General features: G+C 38.1%; 1 protein-coding gene across 1 annotated transcript in view; it reads left to right on the top strand.

The window, feature by feature from the left end:
- The window catches only part of LOC118723395 (serine/threonine-protein kinase TNNI3K), a 287,655-nt gene that overhangs the window by 146,406 nt on the left and 118,809 nt on the right, over positions 1–22,440 (top strand). The window lies entirely within an intron of this gene.

The raw sequence follows: 22,440 nt of genomic DNA, 5'->3' as shown, positions 1-22,440 counted from the left end.
CCCATGATTATCACCAAGCATTTCTTAGTCCAATAATGTCTCTCATTCTCCTAGATCTCACTCATGAATGTGAAATACTTTAGTCTCTGCTTTAGTCACTCCTGGTAGCAGCAGTACTACCCCATGGCCAATAATAACCATCCTTCTCCAAGAAATCTCCAGATTTTTAGAAAACTCTCCCTCATCATTTGAAGAACAAGATGTTTTCTCTCAACCTTATCACAATGTAATTGCTAGGTCTAAGTGATTTATACCTCAAAATAATCAGTCAACCTTCCTTCCTACCACAAAATTCTATAGGTATGTGGGTGGAGCTTTGGATACTAAGCTGATGACAACTTTCAAGTATGGCTAGTCCTTCTTATGAAGTACTAGAGGCCTGGTGCGTGAAATTTGTACACAGGGAAGCAGGGAGATGTCTCTCAGCCCAGCCTGCACTCTCTACAATCTGGGACCCCTCAAGGGATGTCTGACTGTCCGTTTAGGCCCAATCTTAGGATCAGGCAGTTGGGCATCCTTCTCATGATCTAGGACTGCTGGCTCCCAAATGCTCACCAGCCTGCCTTCCAAATTGCCCCTAACTGCTTCTGCCTCCAGCCTGATCACCTTCTAATCACACCCCTGCCAGCCTGATTGATGCCTAACTGCTCCCTGGCCAGCCTGATTGCCTCTAACTGTCCTCCCCTGCAGTCCTGGTCACCCCCAACTGCTCTTCCCTGCAGGCCTGGTCATCCCCAATTGTTCTCCTTTGCAGGCCTGGTACCTCCCAACAGCCCTTCCCTGCTGGCCATCTTGTGGTGGCCATCTTGTATCCACATGGGAACAGCCATCTTTGACCACATGGGGGCATCCATCTAGTGCACATGTGTCAAACACAAGGCCCGCGGGCCAAATCCGTCCCGCCAGGCCTTGCAATGTGGCCCGCACCGCGCTGTCATCACTGCACTCCGCTACGTTTCCATCACAATGACAGTTTATGACTGTTCAGTAAACCATTCGGCCCGCGATTTAGGCTGGATTTTAGATTTTGGCCCCTTCTCTGATTGAGTTCGATACCCCTAATCTAGTGTGTTGGAGTGGTGGTCAATTTATATATTACTCTTTTATTAGATAGAGTATGGGTGGAGGCTGACTGGTTTGCCCTGAAGGGTGTCCTGAATCAGGGTGGCGTTTTTGGGGGGCATGGAGCAGTCCGGGCAAAGGGTCTGTGGTGGTTTGCAGGCTGGCCACACACCCTAGCAACCCAAGTGGAGGCCCTGGTATCTGGGATTTATTTATCTTCTACAATTGAAAGTTTGTAGCCTTGAGTGGAGGCCTAGGCCAGCCAGGGTGTGCGGAAAGCTTGCTTCCTCCATTTCTGGGGAAATCGAAGCCTCCTGTTTGCTATATAGCTGCTGCCATATTGGTTGGGTTAATTTGCATACTCACTCCTGAGTAGCTGGTGGGTGTAGTGGGGTGATTGTTAATTTACATATTACTCTTTTATTAGATAGGATTTGCTTTAGAAAAGAGATTAGATCACTGAAATTCCTTTACCTCTGTTACTAAGTAGCTTATGGACTTGATCAAGTATTACCATTTTATTCACACTCACTTTCTTCTATAAAGAATGAAGTTAATATTGCCATCTGGACAAAACCGGTTTGGCTCAGTGGATAGAGCGTCAGCCTGCGGACTGAAAGGTCCCAGGTTTGATTCCGGTCAAGGGCATATACCTTGCTTGCGGGCACATCCCCAGTAGCGAGTGTGCAAGAGGCAGCTAACTGGTTTCTTTCTCACTGATGTTTCTAACTCTCTATCCATCTCTCTTTCTCTCTGTAAAAGAATCAATTTTATATATGTATATATATATATATAAGATTGGCATCCTTTAGAAAAGATATTGCCATCTGTACAGTGTTCCTATGGAGAATAAATGAAGATATGTTTATAAATACCTTCCACACTGTCAGGTATACAGCAGATATGTAAAAAAGTATTAGTTTCCTTCCTCAGTTTTTATTTGCTTATTTTTGTCAGATTCCCCTTCCTATTTTCCCAGTCATTCTCTCTAGGTAATCTATACTCATGTGATATATTTTATCCTCCCATGAATCAAGTTCAGAAAAGATAGACATCCTAATTTTGTGTTCCTTATTAATCAAGTTAACTCAAGTTAGTCACAAGTCATGGGCCTAGAATGTTAAGTCCTTCTTCATTTAATGTGTCTTGATAGACAAATCAAAAGTTCCTTCTTTAAATCCAAATACAACATGATGTTATATTTTTTAAGTTCATCAGGCTAAGGTTATATTTTGACATATAACTTGACAGTTTCATAACCGAGATCTGTTTAAGACATTTTGTGGTATGGTGCTTTATGTACAAATCTATTTCAATTCATTGTACATACCCTTTAATTAGGAAAATATCTTCATTATATATAGATGTAGAAGACTTCATGAAAGATAACTCTCAAAGAGTGTCTCCATGTAGCAGGAGAACAAAGGGTCTTCTTAGTATCCATATTCGCTATTATTCCATCAATTAAGATTACACTGGCATTGCAATTTATAAGTACTTTTCCAACTATTGCTCATGTGATCTTCTCAATAGTCTGTAAGATAGTCAAGAAAGACACATTTATCAACAATTTGTATAAGAAAATTGAGGCTAAGAGGGGTTCTGTTGCTTGTCCAAGGTCATATACCTAATAAGTCCAAGAACAGTATTCAAACCCAAGTTTGCCTGAGGATAGAACCTAAGGTCCTAACCATTGTGATAAGGAGACATCCAAATCTCTTACTCAGATTGAAGTGTTGTTTGCTTTATTCCATGTTGACACTTTTTAAAATCATTATTTTAATGATTTAATATTTATTCATAGTATGACAATGACATCTTTACCATTTTCAAGGGAAGTGTGGGGTTTCTGTACATTCCGATTCTTTAAAAGTGGATATTCTAAGACCTCTGAAATAGGCTGGATCATAGATATTATGAAGACAGTTATATTCATTAATGGTATTTCTGTATATTGTTTCTAAGTGTAATTCTTTTTTTTTGTACACTAAACATCTAGGTCATATTTTAGAAAAAACAACATTTTGATGAGATTATTCTAAGAATCGAGAAATTGAAAGCTGGGGTAATATCATTGGATTGCCTGTTTTTAAGATTCTTTAGTGGACCAGGTCCATGTGGCTCAGTGGTTCAGCATGGACCCATGCACCAAGGGGTTGCCAGTTCAATTCCCCATCAGGGAGCATGGCCAGGTTGTAAGCTTATTAACACCAGTATAGGGTATCCAGGTGGCAACCAATTGATATTTCTATCTCTCCCTCTCATCTCCACATTCTAAAATCAATGAAAACATGTTTTCATACCACTGGCATGGTTCAGTGGTTGAGGGCTGACCCATGAACCAGGAGGTCACAGTTAGATTCTGGGTCAGGGGTTATGCCTGGTTGTGGGATTAATTCTGAGTGTGGGGCTTGCAGGAGGCAGCCAATCAATGATTCTCTTTTATCATTGATGTTTCTCTCTCAATTCTCCTTCTCTCTTCCTCTCTGAAATAACTAAAAAAATTTTTTTTAAATCCTATATAATAAAAGCCTAATGTGCAAATTTACCGAATGGCAAAACAGCTGGTGGAATAACTGGTCACTATGATGTGCACTGACCACCAGGGGGAAGACCCTCAATTCAGGAGCTGCCCCCAGCCTGCAAGCCCCAGGCCAGCCAAGGTGGGTGCCAGTGGACTCCCCTATATGCCCCAGTGGTTGCCCCACAGATTGGTCCTGATTGTTGGCCATGCCTAGGGACCCACCCAGGCATGGATTTTGTGCACTGGTCCTCTAGTAAATATATAAAAATATTTTTTTAGAAATACTCACTTATGAGACATTGCTTTCTCATGTCAATGTGCCTCACCTGAGTCATCCTATTATAAAATCATTATTTTTAAATATAAGAAAGAGTTCATTTTTTAGAGCTTTGGTGTTTGTGTGAGGTTCCATGCATACACTTTAAACTCTGTATTCTGTAATATATAAACTATTTTATTTCATACTTCAGATTACATCTTTATATATATTAAGTTTGAATGTAAAATTTTATGTAGATATTTTCTAAATAAGGTTTTTCTTTTTCTTTTATAATCAGTGCTTAGATAGCCTTTTATTGGGAAAGACAGTGAGTGAACTTTCTGACTGATTCAGTAATTATCCTATATAATAAAAGGGTAATATGCAAATTGACCCTAAGACCCTAACAGTGGAACAACCAGGAATGACCGGTCGCTATGACACACACTGACCACCAGGGGGCAGACGCTTAATGCCGGAGCTTCCCCTTGTGGTCAGTGTGCTCTTACAGGGGGAGCTCCACTCAGCTACAAGCTGGTTGATGACTGTGAGCACAGCACTAGTGGCAGGAGCCTGCCTTCTTGGCAGTGCTAAGGATGTCTGACTGCAACTTGGGCCTGCTCCCCAGAAGGAGTGGCAGGTGAGCATCCTTCAAGGGTTCCCAGGCTGCCAGAGGGATGTTTGACTGCCAGTTTATGCCCGATCCCCTGAGAAGTAGGTCTAAATTGGCAGGTGGATCCTGTGAGAGGGTGCAGGCTGGGCTGAGGGGCCCCCTCTGAGTGCATGAAGTTTTGTGCAGCAGGCCTCTAGTTTCTAGATAAATCTAAGAAACAGGTTCTATGGAAATGCCTCAACCCTTGACTTCTGCTAAAGATGCTGAGGCAAAAAATTAGTTGAGTAGGAGTGATTTAAACCACAAATGAAAGAGCAATTTTGTATTAAAATAACTCTTGATTGCTGAATATAGTAATGGGTTTCTACATGATGAATTACTTCTGATAAAATGTATTAGAGGACCCAGGCTCTAATCACATCAATAAAGGCAGTTTCTACTTTTTAATTGTATATTTCTACTTACAGAATTTCATCTCAAAATGTAAAATTAAGGTAACTATTAACTCCCAATTTCTTATCTTAAAACTACAGAATGTAAGGCTTCCCAGAAAGATTATATTAATTTCCCCCAAAGTCATACAGCTAGTTAATGGTAAACACAGGTTAGAACTCATGTGACTGATGATTCTTAATCTAGTTATCATTCCATTCCTCCAGGATCCCTCAATATATTAATCTCCAAAATTCCATGTGAAAATAAATTTTGTAGCTCTTAAGCAATAGAAAAGTATATTTAATTTCTAACAAAATAGGAAATTCATATTTTTATCTGCATTTCACACTTACCTCAAGTTATACTACAGTTTTCTCATCATCCTGATTTCAGACCTTGTCCTGTATTTCTTTGAAAAGTTCACAAGCTACAAAACTAAGCCATGAAAGATCAGAAATAAACTTGACATCTAAGATGGAAATGGAAAATAAAAACTACCATTCTTCTAAGACACAGTAGCATAATAGCCATGATGATGAGATAACTGTCAGAAGCCAATAGGGATCTTGAATTGAGATTTATTCTTTGAAGGCTTAACTATGCTCTTATAGTGCTCTCAAAATCAGTAGTGTCTTATGACTGATCACAGCCTGAGACTGGCTTTGAACGATCTCACCAAGAGTTTCAAATGGACTGATTTCTTTCAGTGCTCACTCATACCCTGTGGGGATTAAGAAATTGTTAAAAAGAAAGGTTTCTCTCCTTGACAAATGGTGGGTTATTGTAGAAGGCATTTTTTTTTTTTTTTTTTTTTTGTCTTTATGTAGTTGTACCTTGGAGCATACATTGCATGCTAAGTTTCAGGGCTAGAAAGTACTAACAGTCTTCCACATTTTGATTTTATAGTAAAATTGAACTTGCTGGTGAAATGCATAGCATCACTAACTCTATAGGCTCCTAGGCTTTTAAGACATCTATATACTATAGGTTTTTATATTGGAAGATTTCTCAATAAAGGACATTAGTGTGATTGTTCCATTAAATAATAAGCATGGCTGTAAGGCCCCTGACAGGTAAGGTTCTATTTAAATGCTAATTATCATCTTTATAATGCATTTGGGATGCAACTAAGTGTGGCTACCCTGAGATAAAATCTTTTTATCTAAAAGCGAAGATAATAACCATGGGTAAAACTTTCTGACTCTTGTAGGTATCAACCAGAGACAATCCTCAATTAGAATTTTTCTTAGTACAAAAGTGGCAAAAAGGGGTCTATTGAGTATGTCAGATAGGTGAAAAACCATATAGTGTGGCCCTGACCAGTTTCTCAGTGGTTAGAGCTTCAGCCCACAGACCAGAGGGTCCAGGTTTGATTCAAAGTCAAGGGCACATGGGCACATACCTTGGTACCTTGGTTGCAGGTTTGATCCTCAACTCTGATTGCCCTGTGTGCATCTTTCACCTCTCTCTCTCTCTCTCTCTCTCTCTCTCTCTCTCTCTCTCTCTCTCTCTCTCTCTCTCTCTCCCCTCCCCCATTTTCACTCTTTCTAAAAAATTGATGAAACAAATATCCTTGGGTGATATTTAAAAAAAAACACCCAAACTATATATTGTGCATTAAAGAAGAAGCTCCGCTAGCGCGCGCACACACACACACACACACACACATGCACGCGCGTGTACACACAACACACACCTCTTGTCCAGAAATGATGGCCTTAGAAAACTATGAGGCTGAAATTCACTAAAACTTTCTTGATTGCCTATTATGTATTTTGCATTGAGGAGATAGAAAAATAATTAAGAAGCGATCACTGCTTTCTAGAGGATAGGGTCAGTAAAGAAAGGACATTCGAAAGAAATAAGGGAAAACCATATGGGATATAGGTAAAGTGGAGAGATATTTACATCTAATCCTAGGGAGGAGTAGACCTGAAGGAACAAGAAATAGAGAAGGTGTATTTGAATATGCTCTTGAAGGATAGACAGGATTTAGACACATAAAAACATAAAGAATGGGCACTGCAGATATTAAGATATAAGGTAAATTAGAGAGCTGTTTCCTATTAACATCCAAATACCTCCTGAATGTACTCCATCAGTTGATAGCAAGTAACTGAAATTAATTTACTAGATTCAACAATAAGATGACTAGATGAGTCCAGGAGGCCTATGACTTCAGCGTGTTTCTCCCTTCAAATTTCTACCTATGAATATTTTAATGTTTAATTATTTATTGTCTTTAGAAAATTAATAAACAAAAGAAAAATAAGTTCACTGATTCCATGTTTTCTTGCAGATATTGCAATAGATCTATCCCCATCATAGGCAAACTTCTGGCAAAAACTGGAGACACGGAAATATCTCTATTCTGCTCCCATTCCAAATGCTATATTTACTAATCTGAATTTCTAATGATTACCCCTTTGCAATGTTGTTTTCAAGGTGACTTCATGGCTTTAATGATGATCTTTAATTTTTACCTTTGGCTTCAGACCTCTCTCTCTGCTCTAGATCTAAATATCCAACTACCTATTTGGCATTCTCACTTGGATAACTAAAAGGAGTCTCTGGCTAGAAATATCCAGCATTGGATTATAGCTTTGTTTTTATCCAATGTTTTTTCTCTCAGGAATAGTACCACCCTTTACCCAGGTGCACATACAAGAAATTTTAGTGCCGAAATCGGTTTGGCTCAGTGGTAGAGCATCGGTCTGCGGACTGAAGGGTCCCGGGTTCGATTCCGGTCAAAGGGCATGTACCTTGGTTGCGGGCACATCCCCGGTAGGGGGTGTGCCAAGAGGCAGCTGGTCAATGTTTCTCTCTCATCGACATTTCTAGCTCTCTATCTCTCTCCCTTCCTCTCTGTAAAAAATCAATAAAATATATTTTTTAAAAAAAGAAATTTTAGTCATCTTGTGTACCACCTCTCTTTCACATCTGTGTTTAATCATACCAAGGCCTTCTATTTTAACTCATGAATAACTTTCAACTTCATCCACCACCCTCTCCACTTATTGCCAGCCTCTTAGTTCAAGCTATTCACATCTCTACCTTGGTGAATGAAATAGGCTCTGAACCAGCCTCTTCAGATTTTGTCTTACTGGCATTTTCTACTTTGTATCTGGGGCAACTGTTGTAGTAAATATAACCCATTGTGTTACTCTTTGGTATTTTTTTATATTAACCCCCAACCCCAATGAATCATTTTCTCTAGGATTTATATCCCCATTAGTCTGCCCTTACTCAACTCAAGGCTTGAACAAGTGACTACATTTGGCCAAAAGGAAATAAACAAACATGATACAAACAGAGGTTTGCTAAGTACTTGTTCATGGAGACTTGTTGTATGGAACTTTGCCATTACCACATGAAAAAGTTTAAGCTAAGAGCAGGGAGGAGGTGGTAGATGCAGCCAGGGTATGTGGTTGCTAAATATTTTGGATATTCTATACACTAAATATGTTCTCACCTTGACTCAATAGCAGCAGACCACATAATTTTGTACTTTTTCTTGGTATGCTCCATCTCAATCCCTATTTCTTAAATATAAGTAATGAGTTCTGAGTGACCCAGATATAGAAAATGTAGATAATTCAGAAACAAAAAGTCATTATGACTAAAAAGTCAATTCAATACAAATGTATGACAGTGATATAAGATTGACAATGCCAACTTGATTAATTAATTAGTTGGTTAATTCATTCATCTATTCATCTATTTGTTTTTTCATTTCTATAGTAACCATTTATTTAACCATTTATTAAATGTTTATGATGTGTCAAACATTGTTAGAGCAGAAAAAAGAAATAAGACAGGCTCTTCTACAAAGCATATAGTAATAATTAATCTACATAACAAGGGTGTAAATATATTGATTACATTCACAATTTGTTGAATACATGGGAAAGCCCTACATTCCTACATTTTAGTGCAAATCACTAGAAGATGAGATTTATTTAACTTCTCTAGCCTCTTCTCAATATAGTCATACAATACATTTCACTATATAAAATATATTTCATACCTAATTCTAAATAATTCCAAGCTATATAAGGAAACTATAGTTTCTAAAATAATGTTAATTACAAAAAGATGGTCTCAGCAAAGCCCATATTCTTTTTTTTATTTTTAAATATACTTTTATTGTCAATAGTATTACAGATATTTCCCATTTTACCTCTCCCTTGCTCCTCCCAGGTCCTACCCACCCACTGAGGTCTTCACTACCCTATTTCCCTTGTCCATGGGCTATGTGTATCTATATATATAACAACCTAAGCAAGCATTATGACCGAATGACTAGAACAACAGGAGCCACTGGTTGACCAGTCACTATGATGCACACTGACCATAAGGGGACACATGCTCAACACAGGAGCTGCCCCTTGGTGGTCAGTGCACTCCCACAGCCAACCTCCCACAGCCTGTCAGCAGCATTAGCATTTGGCTTCCATTACTTCGGAATGTGGCCCAACAAATATCACCTCCTCTCCTGACCCCTCCAGGGCATTTTGCCCTGGAGTTGGGACTGGGAACCAGGGGTGAGTGATGGTAGATATGACCCCTTTCCCAAGGGGGCCAAGGACTGGCTCCCTCCTTGAGGCCAGCATCCAACCTCCTATGCCCTGTTCCTCCCCTCAGTTGGCAGGCCCTAATCAGCCTGACCCCGATCGACCCTGATGGCTGGTGACACCTAAGGACCCTACCAACCAGTGCATGAATTCATGCACCAGTCTTCTAGTAAGTATATAAGTTCTTTAGTTTATCTCTTCTCATTCCCTCAACCCCACATAATCTTAAATTTCAAGAGTATTATAAAGTTCAATTTGTTAATATTTAAGAAATTAACTGTTGTCCTCTGATGAAATGTCTTTAATGCAAACCATATATTTTGTTACATTTAATATAACCAAAAAAATAAAAAAATGAAAAAAATTCAATTTTCATGAAAGTTAACTGGAGGCTCTTTAAATTCTATATGAAGAATGTTAAGAGTTCTGTCTAATTTGAATGCAAGCAAGTGCCAAGAAAATGTATGTTTATAGCGGGGTACTACATTACACTTGGTGTTTTAGTGTGCATCCAAATGATGTTACTTTTTAGTGTTATTACTAAAAATGCTCAAGATATCTTGCAAAGGGAATGGAAGAGACTATATAAAATTAGAGCAACATATAGATATGAGTAAAACCAGTTGTAATCAGCTCTTTCAGCTGCATGATGGCAGGAGACTTAAGATGGGTACATTTTATTTTGCATTTAGAATGCTTTCCAATGAATATCACATATTGAATTTCATAGCAAGGAGCACATTCTTTTAGATGGCTATTTGTTATTTGTAATAGTGTAGGAGCATTCTACAGTTTTAACCTCATAAAAACATACTGTAACATTTTTGAATTAGTGAATCATTGATTTCATTGAGATGAACAATTTTATAGGTGAGTCATTATGCTTACTATTATTGTACTGGAAGCATCTGAATTAACCATATTTAAAAGTCCTTTGAAGATTTTACTTGAAATGTTCTAACCATATATAACAATCTATCCTGGTTATTTTACAACAACTTTGATTATATAGTACCAAATGTATTGTACCTTTTCTCTAGTATTTATATTTTGACATTACGATGTAAGAGTCTAATAGTATTTTATTTTAAAGAATAATATATATGCATGGAGTTTTGTATGAAAAAATTATAGCAATGAAAGAAACATACACCCATTTGGTCTAGCATACTAATCTTAGCCTTTCTTCCAGCTATACTTTAGATTGCTATTCTGCTCATGAACTTAATGGACCGATAATTTTTAAACAATGTTGAATGATTTGCATTGTTCTGCTTCTATTACTATTCCACAATGCCCATTTTTAAAGATATGTATATAGAAACTAAACTTAGCTGAAGAATAATGATTGTATGCTATGGGGAAAATGTTAGTACAAGGGATCTAAACTCAGTAATACACTTTTCCTGTCATCAAGGAATTTAGAGTCTTATAAGGAAAACAAGCAAGCAAATTAGTAGTTTCAATGGCATCTGACCAATCATGAAAGACTGTCAACTCTCTTTTGAAAATAGGTCCAGAATTGGACCATTTCTCACTACCATCCTCATCCAAACTTCTGTTATCTCTCAGCTGGATCATCACAGTAAATCTTTAATTCTCTTTTCCCTCAATTTGGCTCCCCTCAATTCTTTATTCTATTTTCAACAAGCAACAAAAGTCATTTTTTAAAAGCTAGCTCATGTCATTCATGTGCTCAAAATGTTCCAGTAGCTCCCCAGACCACTTGCAATAAAAGTCAAAATCCAATCACCTAAAAGGTCCTCCGTCATCTGGTCCCTCCTTACGCTCTGACATGAACTCTTATTACTCTCCTCGTGGTTTTCCAATCACACGGGCCTTCTTGCTATTCCCCAATCACTCCAAATGTGCTCAGTTGCAGACTTTTGCACTGGCTGCTTTATCTGTAATAACATTCTTTCCTCCATCTTTCTACATGGCTATCCTCCTCACTTCCTTCCACACTCAAATATCACTCACCAGTGAGGCCTTCCCTGACCATCATAGGTCAGATAGTAACTCCTATCCTGCAGCTTCTTCTGCTTTCCTTACTCTCAATTTTTTCCACCCAGCCCTCTCACTTTCTGACAAACCATTTATTACTTTGTTAAATGGTGGGTGTGTCGTGTGTTTTTTTTTTTTAAGTAAGCAATTAGCATCTTTAATTTTTATGTTATTTTTAATACGTTTTTTATTGCTTTCAGAGAAAGAAAGGGAGAGGGAGAGAGGTAATATAGATGAGAGAAAAACATTAGTTGTCTGCCTCCTGCATGTCCCCTACTGGGGATCGAGCCTGTAAACCAGGCATGTGCCCTGAATGAGAATCCTGACCAAGAATAGAAACAGCGACTTCTTGGTGCATGGGATGATACTCAACCAACTGAGTCACAAAGGTCAGGTACATTTATTAAGTGTTAGTTGTCTTGTCCCACTGAATCTAAATTTGTGAGTGCAGGTGCTTATCTGTTCTGTTCACTAGAAGTTATTGCCTAAAGCAGTGTCTAATTATTTTTAACTTCACCATTCCTTCTTTCATTGTTTTGCTTGTTATGTTTATCTGTTAAACCTTTCCTTACTTAAAAAAAACTTCCTGTATAAATTTTTATCATAATACTGATGTAAAACAGTTACATTTATCATCATAATTATTATTCTGTTTTACTACTTTCTCGTTGCAATACTTTTTCTACTTTGCTGATTTTTTTTATATTCCCTTGCTGTTTCCTTATATCTTTTGTGTATAGAGTAAGCTTTTTAAATTTTTTCCTCCAGAGATTTGGATAATATGCAATCTCTTCTTAGTTCTGTGGTCATCTTATATTTTTATAAGCCATTATTAAACCTTTTATATCTACTTATTATGAAGGTGGAATCCTTTTGGCCAAGCTATGACTACTCCTGATGTACAGCTATGTCCAGTGTTACTTTCAGGAGAGACTATGCTTTAGATGGTTGGCATGAGCAGTTCACTGGACAGAAGGAGCATGAAGGATTACTAGTGTGGAAAAAGGAAACTTCCAGCATAGCCCAGACTCACTCCGGTCCCAGACTCTTTCTCAACGTCTCAGTTCTGAAACTTTTGGCAGAGTATCAGTTCCTCTTTTTAGATAAGCATGCCTGGTGTTCAAGTGTCCAAATATGGCACATGATTGGGGAAAGAGAAGTTTTTCTGCTTTGATATGAAGCATATGACACAGTATTGAAATTCAAAGGCCAATTCATGGTTGTGCAGTGACCTCCGGTGAGAATCACCTTGGATGTCATGGTGGGTGCTAGCAGAAGAGACCGGTGCAGAGCCTCTGAAGAGCTATGCTAATGATAGAGACTAATGCATAGAGCTGATGCAGGGACTATGAAATGGACCTAGAGCCACTGAAAGGAGATGTTTGTTGGCAGTGTGACATAACTCTGAGCATCCTAGAGATTGTTCGAGTAGACTTTCTCAGGAGTTAGAGGTTTAAATTAGTAGGTGCAGTTGTGGGAAGATACCTTATATAGTTAAATCCAAGAACCATATTATAGCTTTGGACTTCCCTCATTGAAAGCAAATACTTTAACATACTTTTATTTCCCACTCCGTAATATTTTCTGCTCTCTCTCTTATTCCTTAATATTTCTAATATAATCTGAAATTAGATTCATGGGTTTTTATTAATACATTTTTATTCTTATTCAATATCTTTCCTTTGCAATTTTATTTTGTTATATTCATCATTCTCATTTGAAAAAAAAACACAAAAAACTATTTTGCTGGTAATAATGTTCTCTGGAGTTCTGTGTTACTACATTTTTTCCCATTTCTGTCTTTTTATTTTTTTATTCATTTATTCTAGAGTGAGAACCATAATCTATAATAATAAAAGTGTAATGCTAATTAGACCAGACGACCTTTCGGATGAAGTCAGGGCTGCAAGGGAAGCCCGGGTCCCAGGTATCAGAAGGAAGCCAGTGTTATCAGCTGGGGGAAGAAAGGCTTACTCTTGCATGAATTTAATGCATCGGACCTCTAGTGTGTGTATAACGTGAGCTTTTGAATATGTGATAATTTCCTACCATTATTTTTAGATATTAATAAAAGTTTTACTATATTATCTCTACCTTTTTACTCTGCACTAAACTCCAGAAGCTTAAAGGAAACTGCCTTCTGGTTATCTCCTCTTGAATGTTCAAAATATATCTCAGAATATATTGGATAATATAATTGTGTCAGCATGAAATTTCAGGGCAGAATAATGGCATTGTAGTTATGTAGGTGAATATTCCTGTTCTCAGATGATACATAATAAAGTATTAGATGTTGTAGCAACTATGAAAGTGTGTCACTTAGATCTCCTATTTGTGGGGAGCATGATTGACTGCTCCAGGAGCTGCTCTCCATGCCATTTCTTGTTCCATGTATCTCAAAGGTTTTCTCTCTCTCTCTCTCTCTCTCTCTCTCTCTCTCTCTCTCTCTCTCTCTCTCTCTCTCTCTCTCTATCTCTATCTATCATCTATATCTGGAGAGAGGGAGAGAGTAGGAGAGGACAGGGTAAACAAAGCTGCCAACATATTAACAACTGAAAAGACTAAGAGAATCATATGTGGGTGTTCATTGTGCTATTCTTTTGAAGATTTGAAATTTCCTCTAAATAAAAATTTGGTAAAAATGTAAAATAAAAAAACTACCAAAAAATATATCTTAAGTTCACATGTCTATTAAAGAGACAACTCTTTGTCTATTTTAATATTACCTTTTTCTATTCTTTTCAGTAACAGATCCTTGATTTTATTTGGGGTGTAATACATCCAGCTCAAATTTTTATTTCAATTAAAGCATCATATAATCTCTAAGTACTAGCCATTGAAATACAGGCACATGTGTTATGTAGGACTTGTGGGGCATCTTCCTAAAAGGGATGATTAATGCCCTCTTTTTCCTCCTCCTTCAGGGCTTCTTGACCAATGAATATGATGACTAGAACTCAAGAAGTGATCTTAGACCATGAGACAACACATCAGAGAGAACAAAGCAGCAAAAAGGAGTTTGAGTTTCTTATGCCTGGAGTTAGCACCAGAGTTCTAGATTTTATCTCTCCAGAATTCTTTAACATGAGAGAGAAACAAACTCCTGTCTGATTAACGACATTGTTATTTGTTATTGAATTTATTTCAACAGCTAATATAATCTTAAACTAATATAGCATCTGAACTAATGACTCAATTTGCATTCCTACTCCCAAGACAACTTTCTCACCAAATCATTCTTCTAGATTCTTAGAAGCAAAACCTTACAAAAATCAGTTTTCATTTTCTTTTGTCGCCATACCAAATGATCACAAACTTAGCACCCTAAAATAACACCCATTGATTATGTCAACAGTTCTCTGGGCATTCTAGGCATGATTTAATTGGGTCTTTTGCTGAGACTCTAAAAATTAAGACTCTCAAGTCTGAAATCAAGATCAACAGAGCAATATTACCTACTGGAGACTCTAGGGCACAGTCCACTTCCAGGTTCATTCAGGTTGTGGACCAAATACAGATGCTTGCAGTTGTAGGACTGAGGTCCAGTTTCCCTGATGGCTGTCTGCCAACAGAAGGTCTTTGCCTCTATAGACCTCCCATATTTCTTCTCATTCAGTCCATGTGGCCCACCAGCAAGGATGAGTCAGGCCCTATAAAGATTTGAATTACTCACCAATTTCCTCTTTTTCTTTTAAATTCAGGTGATGGTATTGGAAGTTTCTGTTGTCACATATCATAACATAACCATGGGAGTAACACCAGGGATTGGAACATAGGGAATAAATTCTGTTCATCATACATCCTTGACTCCTCTCTTCCTCTCACATCCCACATCCAGTCCATCAACAAATCCTATCAGATCTAATGTCAAATGTATCCATCATCTGACCACATTGAATTCCCTGTACTTCTTTCACCATAGCCTATTCATCATCTCTAATCTGGATTATTGCAGTAGGCTACTAGATATTCTCCATGCTTCTGCCTTTGTTCTGATTATTTACTTGCTAGAATGGTCCTTTAAAAATATGGATGAGGTCACGGCACTTGTAATTCAAAAAGCTCCAATGTTCCCCATTTCACTAATAGTAAAATCTCAACTCTTTACAATGAATTAAAATATCTTGTAAGCTCTACCCATCACTTCTTCTTAACTTCAACTCGTACCATGCTCCCCTTAGCTCAGTGCCCTCCAGCTGGCCTCTGGGCAGCTGCTTAAAGTGCTCAAGCATGCTTCTTCCTCAGAGCCCTGTAACCGGCACGCCTTCTGTGTGGAACACGGCATCAGCTATCATTCTGCCTCACTCCTTGACTTTCTTCAAACCTCTACTCAAGATCGCCTTTTCAGAGAGGGCCTCCTGAGCCACCTAGAAAAACCAAAACCTCCATTTCCATATGTCCTTTGTGCCTTATTCTGTTTTGTTTCTTTTCATGATGCTTAACACTGTATAAATTATATAAGTATTTGTTTGTTTGCTGCCTATCTTTTCTTCCTTGCACATAAGTCTCATGAGAGGAACGTTTTTTATTTTTTTTCATTTGCTTACTGCTGCATCCTCAGTGACTCTAACAGTGCTTAGCATATAGTAGCCTCTCAATAATAATTGTTTAATTAAAGAGTGGGAATTGAATGTTTTAGTTAAAATCCTATTCACCCAAACTGCTATTTTTTTTTTTTTTTGTCATTCAGCATGCAAAGTTGCCTCGATAAAACCTAAAGTAAACATAATTTGTATCCCTTTTGTTTAACTTAGTTTCTTTCTTAGATGGTTATGGAATATCTCCAATCATTGACATGTTTTTATAATTTACCAGGATAGTAGATGTGACTAAACTGTCTCACATAATAAGTGATAATCATAAAGGGGAATTTGGATACCTTCTTCTAGTTCCTTATTTGCTTCTGGTGCTATTCAGCTTCAAAGTTTTATATTAAATTAGCAGTGAAATATTTTTTTCTATATTAGTTTCTTATGCCTGTCGTAGAAAATTATCACAAACTTGTTGATTGCACATAGCAGAAATTTATTCCCTCAGTGCTAGAGGCTAGACATCCAATATCAAAATGTCAGCAGGGTTTCATTCTCTCCATAGGCTCCTGGGGACACTGTGCCTGGTGCCTTGGCTTCTGATATTCTCAGCCACACCATCCCAACTTCAGCCTCCATCTTCATATAACCTTCTCCTCTTTGTGTCTGTTTCTCTCTTCTTTCTCTTATAAAGACATTGTCATTGTTTTAGAGCCCAGCCAGATCATTCAGATCATTGAGATTAACTTAATTACATCTGCAAACACCCTATTTCCAAATAAGATAAAATTCACAGGTTCTGGGGATTAAAGGATAGACCTATCTTTTTGAAGCCACCTTTCAATCCGCTATACTATCCCTGCTACAATTAAGGGTGTTCCCTTAAGCAGATTAGCAGATCACTGATTTGTGCTATTGTATATTATGTATATTATTTGTATACCACAGCGCTATTGTGAATGTGTGTGTGTGTGTGTGCATATGTGTATGTGTGTATAATAAAGAAATATATAGATATAAATATATAGATATAGATATAGATATAGATATAGATATAGATATAGATATAGATATAGAGATAGATATGGATATAGATACGGATACGGATACAGATACGGATACGGATACGGATACAGATACAGATATAGATATAGATATAGATAAAGATATAGATATAGATATAGATATATAATAAAATAAAAGCATAATATTCTAATTAGACTGGACATTCTTCCAGACAACCTTCTGGATGAAGCTAGGGCTGTGAGGGAAGCCCAGGTCACGGGTGTCAGAAGGAAGCTGGTGCTGAGGGAAGGAAGGCCTAATCTTGCACAAATTTTGTGCATGGGCCCCTAGTAAGCTAATATGTTAAGTGTCCCTCCAACTGTCCAACTGGTTGCTATGTTGTGCACTGACCACCAGGGGGCAGACATTCAATGCAGGAGATGCTGTGATGCTCAAAGGCCATTTAACAACAAACAGCACTATGGACCTGGCACTCACAAAGCAACACTCAGCTTCCCCCATTGGGACACAAGCCCCACCGCCATCCTGGAGTGACACCTCACCAAATTGTAGCCAACACTGCCAAAATCCCATGGTGAAAAATGCGGCCCCCCAGACCAGACCAGCCTGGAAACAGTTGCTGTGGGTGACAGGTAATGATATCACATAGCAACGCCCAGCTTCCTCTCCCTAGTGACTAGCTTCTTAGAGTTTCTTCAGCTCAGGAACATGACTTGCTTTATAGCCAGGTGCAAACATTTTACACTTTAACCAAATGTCTGTGCAGCATTTTCCCATGCTTCATCTCATTTGATCCTCAGAGAAGTCCTGGAGTAGGTAAAGAGGAGACTCAGGAGACTCGGTAGAATGCTATTTTCTTTTTATTTGCCAGGAAATGGAGATTTAGAAAGTTTAGAAACTTGACCAGACTGAAAAGAAGTAAGAAATGGTGGAACTTGAAAATGACTTCAGGTTTTTTTCACTGTGTAGAATATAGTCAAACACTGCTATAGTTAAATATTTCACCCTTTGTTTCTCCCTGCATGCTCTACAATAATAATCTGCTTCATGTTGATATTTATTGCTGTGTTGCTAACAATTACCTGAAATTAATTTATTTTTTAAATTTATCTTTATTGTTGAAAGTATTACAGATGTCTCCTTTGTTTGTTTGTGTATTTTTTCTTCATTGATCCCCTCCACTCCATACCACCCATCCCAGCTTTCACCACTCTATTATCTGTGTCCGTTGGTTATTCATCTAGGCATATAAGTTCCCCATTAATCACTTCTCTCCTACCCTCCCACCTCACCTTTCCCTCTGAGATTCAGCAGTCTATTCTAGGCTTCTATGTCTCTGTATCTATTTTGTTCATCAGTGTATTTTGTTCATAAGAGTTAAATCATGTGATTCTTTTCTTTCTCTGACTGGCTTATTTTTCTTAGCATAATATTATTCATGCTGTTGCGAATGGTAAGAGTTTTTGTTTTGTTTTGTTTTTTTCCAGCTGTTTAGTATTCCATTGTAAATACATATTTCTTAAATGACTGATATGTGTCAGGCACCATGTTAAGTATAGAAGTCATTAAGACATATGCTGGGGTTCTTGTCCCACTGTTACAAAGGATTCAGCAATCTGGGGAAAGGGGCTGATGTGTAGATGATTATGAAGGAGTCCAAGGACAAAAGATAATTTTGAAAGGCATTGGAGGTCAGAGGTTCTTCAGCTAAAGAAGCTAGAAGACTACCCCTTGTCTAAAGACCCTGTGCTATTTATTAACACAATTTGTCCTAAGGTAAGGTGGAGATATACACTTTAAAGGGTAAGGTATCAAAAGATAGAGTTTACAGAAGCATTGTCAGTTTGGGGAATATACTACAGCTATTCAGATGTTTGGCCAATAGGAGGCAATAAAATGCCCTGAACTGTCTGGCAATCCTATTCAGGTTTGGGGGAAGTGCCTTTTAGCCTTTCCAACAGGTAATTACATTTGACTCAATACTTGTTGAGCTCCCAAGTTTCACCAACCTTTTGATGAAACTCTTGTAATTATATGACATGTTGGAATTGATTTCAGGCAGACATATATATTATACTAAAAGATGTTATAATATCTTAGAAGGGTATGACATAATATAAATGACTGTACACCAAATAGAAAATAATAAGTATCCTAGAAAAGAATGAAATTAAATAGCATGGGAGCCAGGAAAAGAGACAAAAGACAAAAATTTTAGAAGAGAAAAAAATTAATAGACCACCTTTTAAAGTAGTTTTAGGTTCATAAAGTTTTTGAAAATTTGAGAAGATACATGCATAGTCCCCAACATTGTCAACATTCCAGATCAATGTAGCATACTTATTATACTTGGTGAATATGGCTATATTATACATTATTATCACCCAGAATCCATAGTTGATATTATAGTTCACTCTTAGTGTTGTATATTTTATAGATTTGAGCAATGTGTTATAATATCAAGCAGAGTTATTTCCAATACCCAGAAAACTGTCTGTGCTCTCATCCTGCTCTCTCCCTTACTCTGACAGCAAATGACCTTTTTACTGTCTCCATAGTTTTTCTTATTACTATGCATTTACATTTCCATCATGTATTTTTATAGATTGATAGCTCTTTTTTTAGTACTGAAATTATTCCATTGTCTGCATGCAGCACAGTCTGTTACCCATGAATCTATTGAAGGGCACCTTGGTTGCTTCTAAATTTTGGAAATTGTGAATAAAGTTTTTATAAACTTTCAGGTTATTGTGTGGACATAAGTTTTCAGTTCCTTTTGGTGAATACTAAGGAGTTTGATTGCTGGATCTTTAGGTAAGGTTATATTTCATTTTGTCAGAAACTGTCAAATCATCCTCCAAAGTGGCTATATCATTTTGCATTTCCAACAGTAGTGGATGAGAGTTTCTGTTGCTCCACCTTCTCACCAGTATTTGGTGTTCAAGTTTGCATTTTGATCCTTTATCACATATGTATTAAGTGCTTAAATAAATTCATTTGCATGAATTTTATGCAAGTATAACTATCAGAGAAGTAGGAATCTGTGTAAGTGCAAGCCACAAATTATGTGGTAGAAATCCTAACATATTTGGAAAAATAAAGCTGCAAATAAACATTTGCTAGACATTTTCTATGTTTAAATATATCCATGTAAAAGCTGCCATTTGAAAATAAACATCTGGAATTTCCCAAGATCCATGCTATGTACCTAATTGTTCAAACAAAAGGAGGAAAAGAACAATGAAGGATTCAGGCAAGCCCACCAGAGGCAGGAGCTGGGATTTGCTTCCATGAAGTATTTTCCTTACTTTGCCTTTGGAGAGAGGCACAGGGCTTGAGAAGTACTTCAAAGAGATTTTTTGGTCAGCTGCTTTTTGCCAAGCCATTTTAGCTTTCTCAACGTTTTCAAAATTATCAAATAACAGCATACATGTCCCCACTCCTAACATTATCTGGAAAAAAACACTCCAAACAGTACCACAACTTTCAGAATTCTTAATCATGTCATAAAGCAGCTGCAGTCAAACTGTACATTTAAGCTACAACAGGCAATGTTGGCATTAAGATGTAATGTTTCACAGATGCCATTCTAGCAAGAGCAGTAATAAGTGTCAGAGGAAACATCACACTAGAGGCTGGGTGCATGAAATTCATGCATGGGGGGGGGTTGGGGGGGGGGGAGGTGTCCATCAGCCCAGCCTGCACCCTCTCCAATCTGGGACCCGTCCAGGGATGCTAGCTCCCAATTGCTCGCCTGCCTGCCTTCCCGATTGTCCCTAATTGCTTCTGCCTGCCAGCCTGATCACTCCCTAACCACTCTCTGCCTGCCTGATTGATGTCTAACTGCTCCCCTGCCAGCCTGATTACCCCTAACTGCCCTCCCCTGCAGGCCTGCTCACCCCTAACTGTCTTTCCCTGCAGGCCTGTTCCCTCCCAACTACCCTCCCCTGCAGGCCTTGTCCCCCCAACTTCTCTCCCCTGCAGGCCTGGGGTCCCCCCAACTGTTCTTCCTTGCTGGCTCAGTCACCCCCAACTTCCCTCCTCTGCCAACCTGGTCACCGCTAACTGCCCTCCTCTGTAGACTTGATTTCCCACAACTGCCCTCCCTTGCAGGCCTGGTCCCTCCCAACTGCCCTCCCCTGCTGGCCATCTTGTGGTGGCCATCTTGTGTCCATATTGGGGTAGCAAGCTTTGACCACATGTTGGAAGCCATCTTGTGTGTTGGAGTGACAGTCAATTTGCATATTACTCTTTTATTAGATAGGACCATAGCTCTTTCAAGTTGAAAATGGGACTTTTATCAATCTTTGGAAGTAATAGTTTGGCTTCAAATTTACATGCCACCTTAAAAGGGGAAAAATGGTTTGTTCTTAACTTGTACTGTTCATAATTTGTATTACTTTTTCTCATATTGAATATATTTTATCTCCACTCATAATCATCATCAGTTACTTAATTTTTTAAAAGACATTTAGCAGAGTTCAACTATAATCTAAGTCCTGTTTTCCTAAACCCAATTTCCTTTCTACTACACTATACTCATAAGAGTTTAAACTAGAAAAAAAGAAGTGATGGTAAAATGAGAAAATTGGTAGAAACTTCATGAGGAGAAGTGACTGATTACTAAGGAAAAGAGTACTGACATCACCTGAAAAGATGGCAGGAGTATATAAACATAAACACACATTCATACACACACACAGACACTTCTCCAAAGAGGACATTCAGATGTCCAATAGACATATGAAAAGATGCTCAACATCACTAATCATCTGAGATATGCACATTAAAACTACAATGACATATCACCTCACACTTATAAGAATGGCTAACATGAATAAATCAACAAACATCTGCTGTGGAGAAAAGGGAACCCTGTTGCAGCAGTTTGGAAAGCAGTATGGAGTTACCTCAAAAAATTAAAAATGGAACTGCCGCCGGGACCGGTTTGGCTCAATGGATAGAGCGTCGGCTTGGGGACTGAAGGGACCCAGGTTCGATTCTGGTCAAGGGCATGTACCTTGGTTGCGGGCATGTCCCCAGTGGGGGGTGTGCAAGAGGCAGCTGATGTATGACTCTCTCTCATCGATGTTTCTGACTCTCTATCTCTCTCCCTTCCTCTCTGTACAAAATCAATAAAATATATTTTTTTTAAAAAATGGAACTGCCTTTGTCCCAGCAATTCCAATTCCGGAAATTTATCTCAGAAAACCCAAAACACTAATTTGAAAGAATATATGCACTGCTATGCTTCTAAATCAATAGCCAAGATTTAGAAGCAGCCAAAGTGCCCATCAGTAGGTAAGTGGATAAAACAGCTGTAGTACATTTACATAATAGAATACTACTATTTGGCCATAAAAGGAAGACAATTTTACTCTTTGCCACAGCATTGATAGACCTGGAAAACATTA

This window comes from Pipistrellus kuhlii, unplaced genomic scaffold, assembly GCF_014108245.1.
Source record: "Pipistrellus kuhlii isolate mPipKuh1 unplaced genomic scaffold, mPipKuh1.p scaffold_m20_p_2, whole genome shotgun sequence".
Classification (NCBI taxonomy): Eukaryota; Metazoa; Chordata; class Mammalia; order Chiroptera; family Vespertilionidae; genus Pipistrellus; species Pipistrellus kuhlii.
The sequence above is the reverse complement of the archived record's forward strand: the minus strand, read 5'-3'. Positions and strand labels throughout refer to the sequence as shown.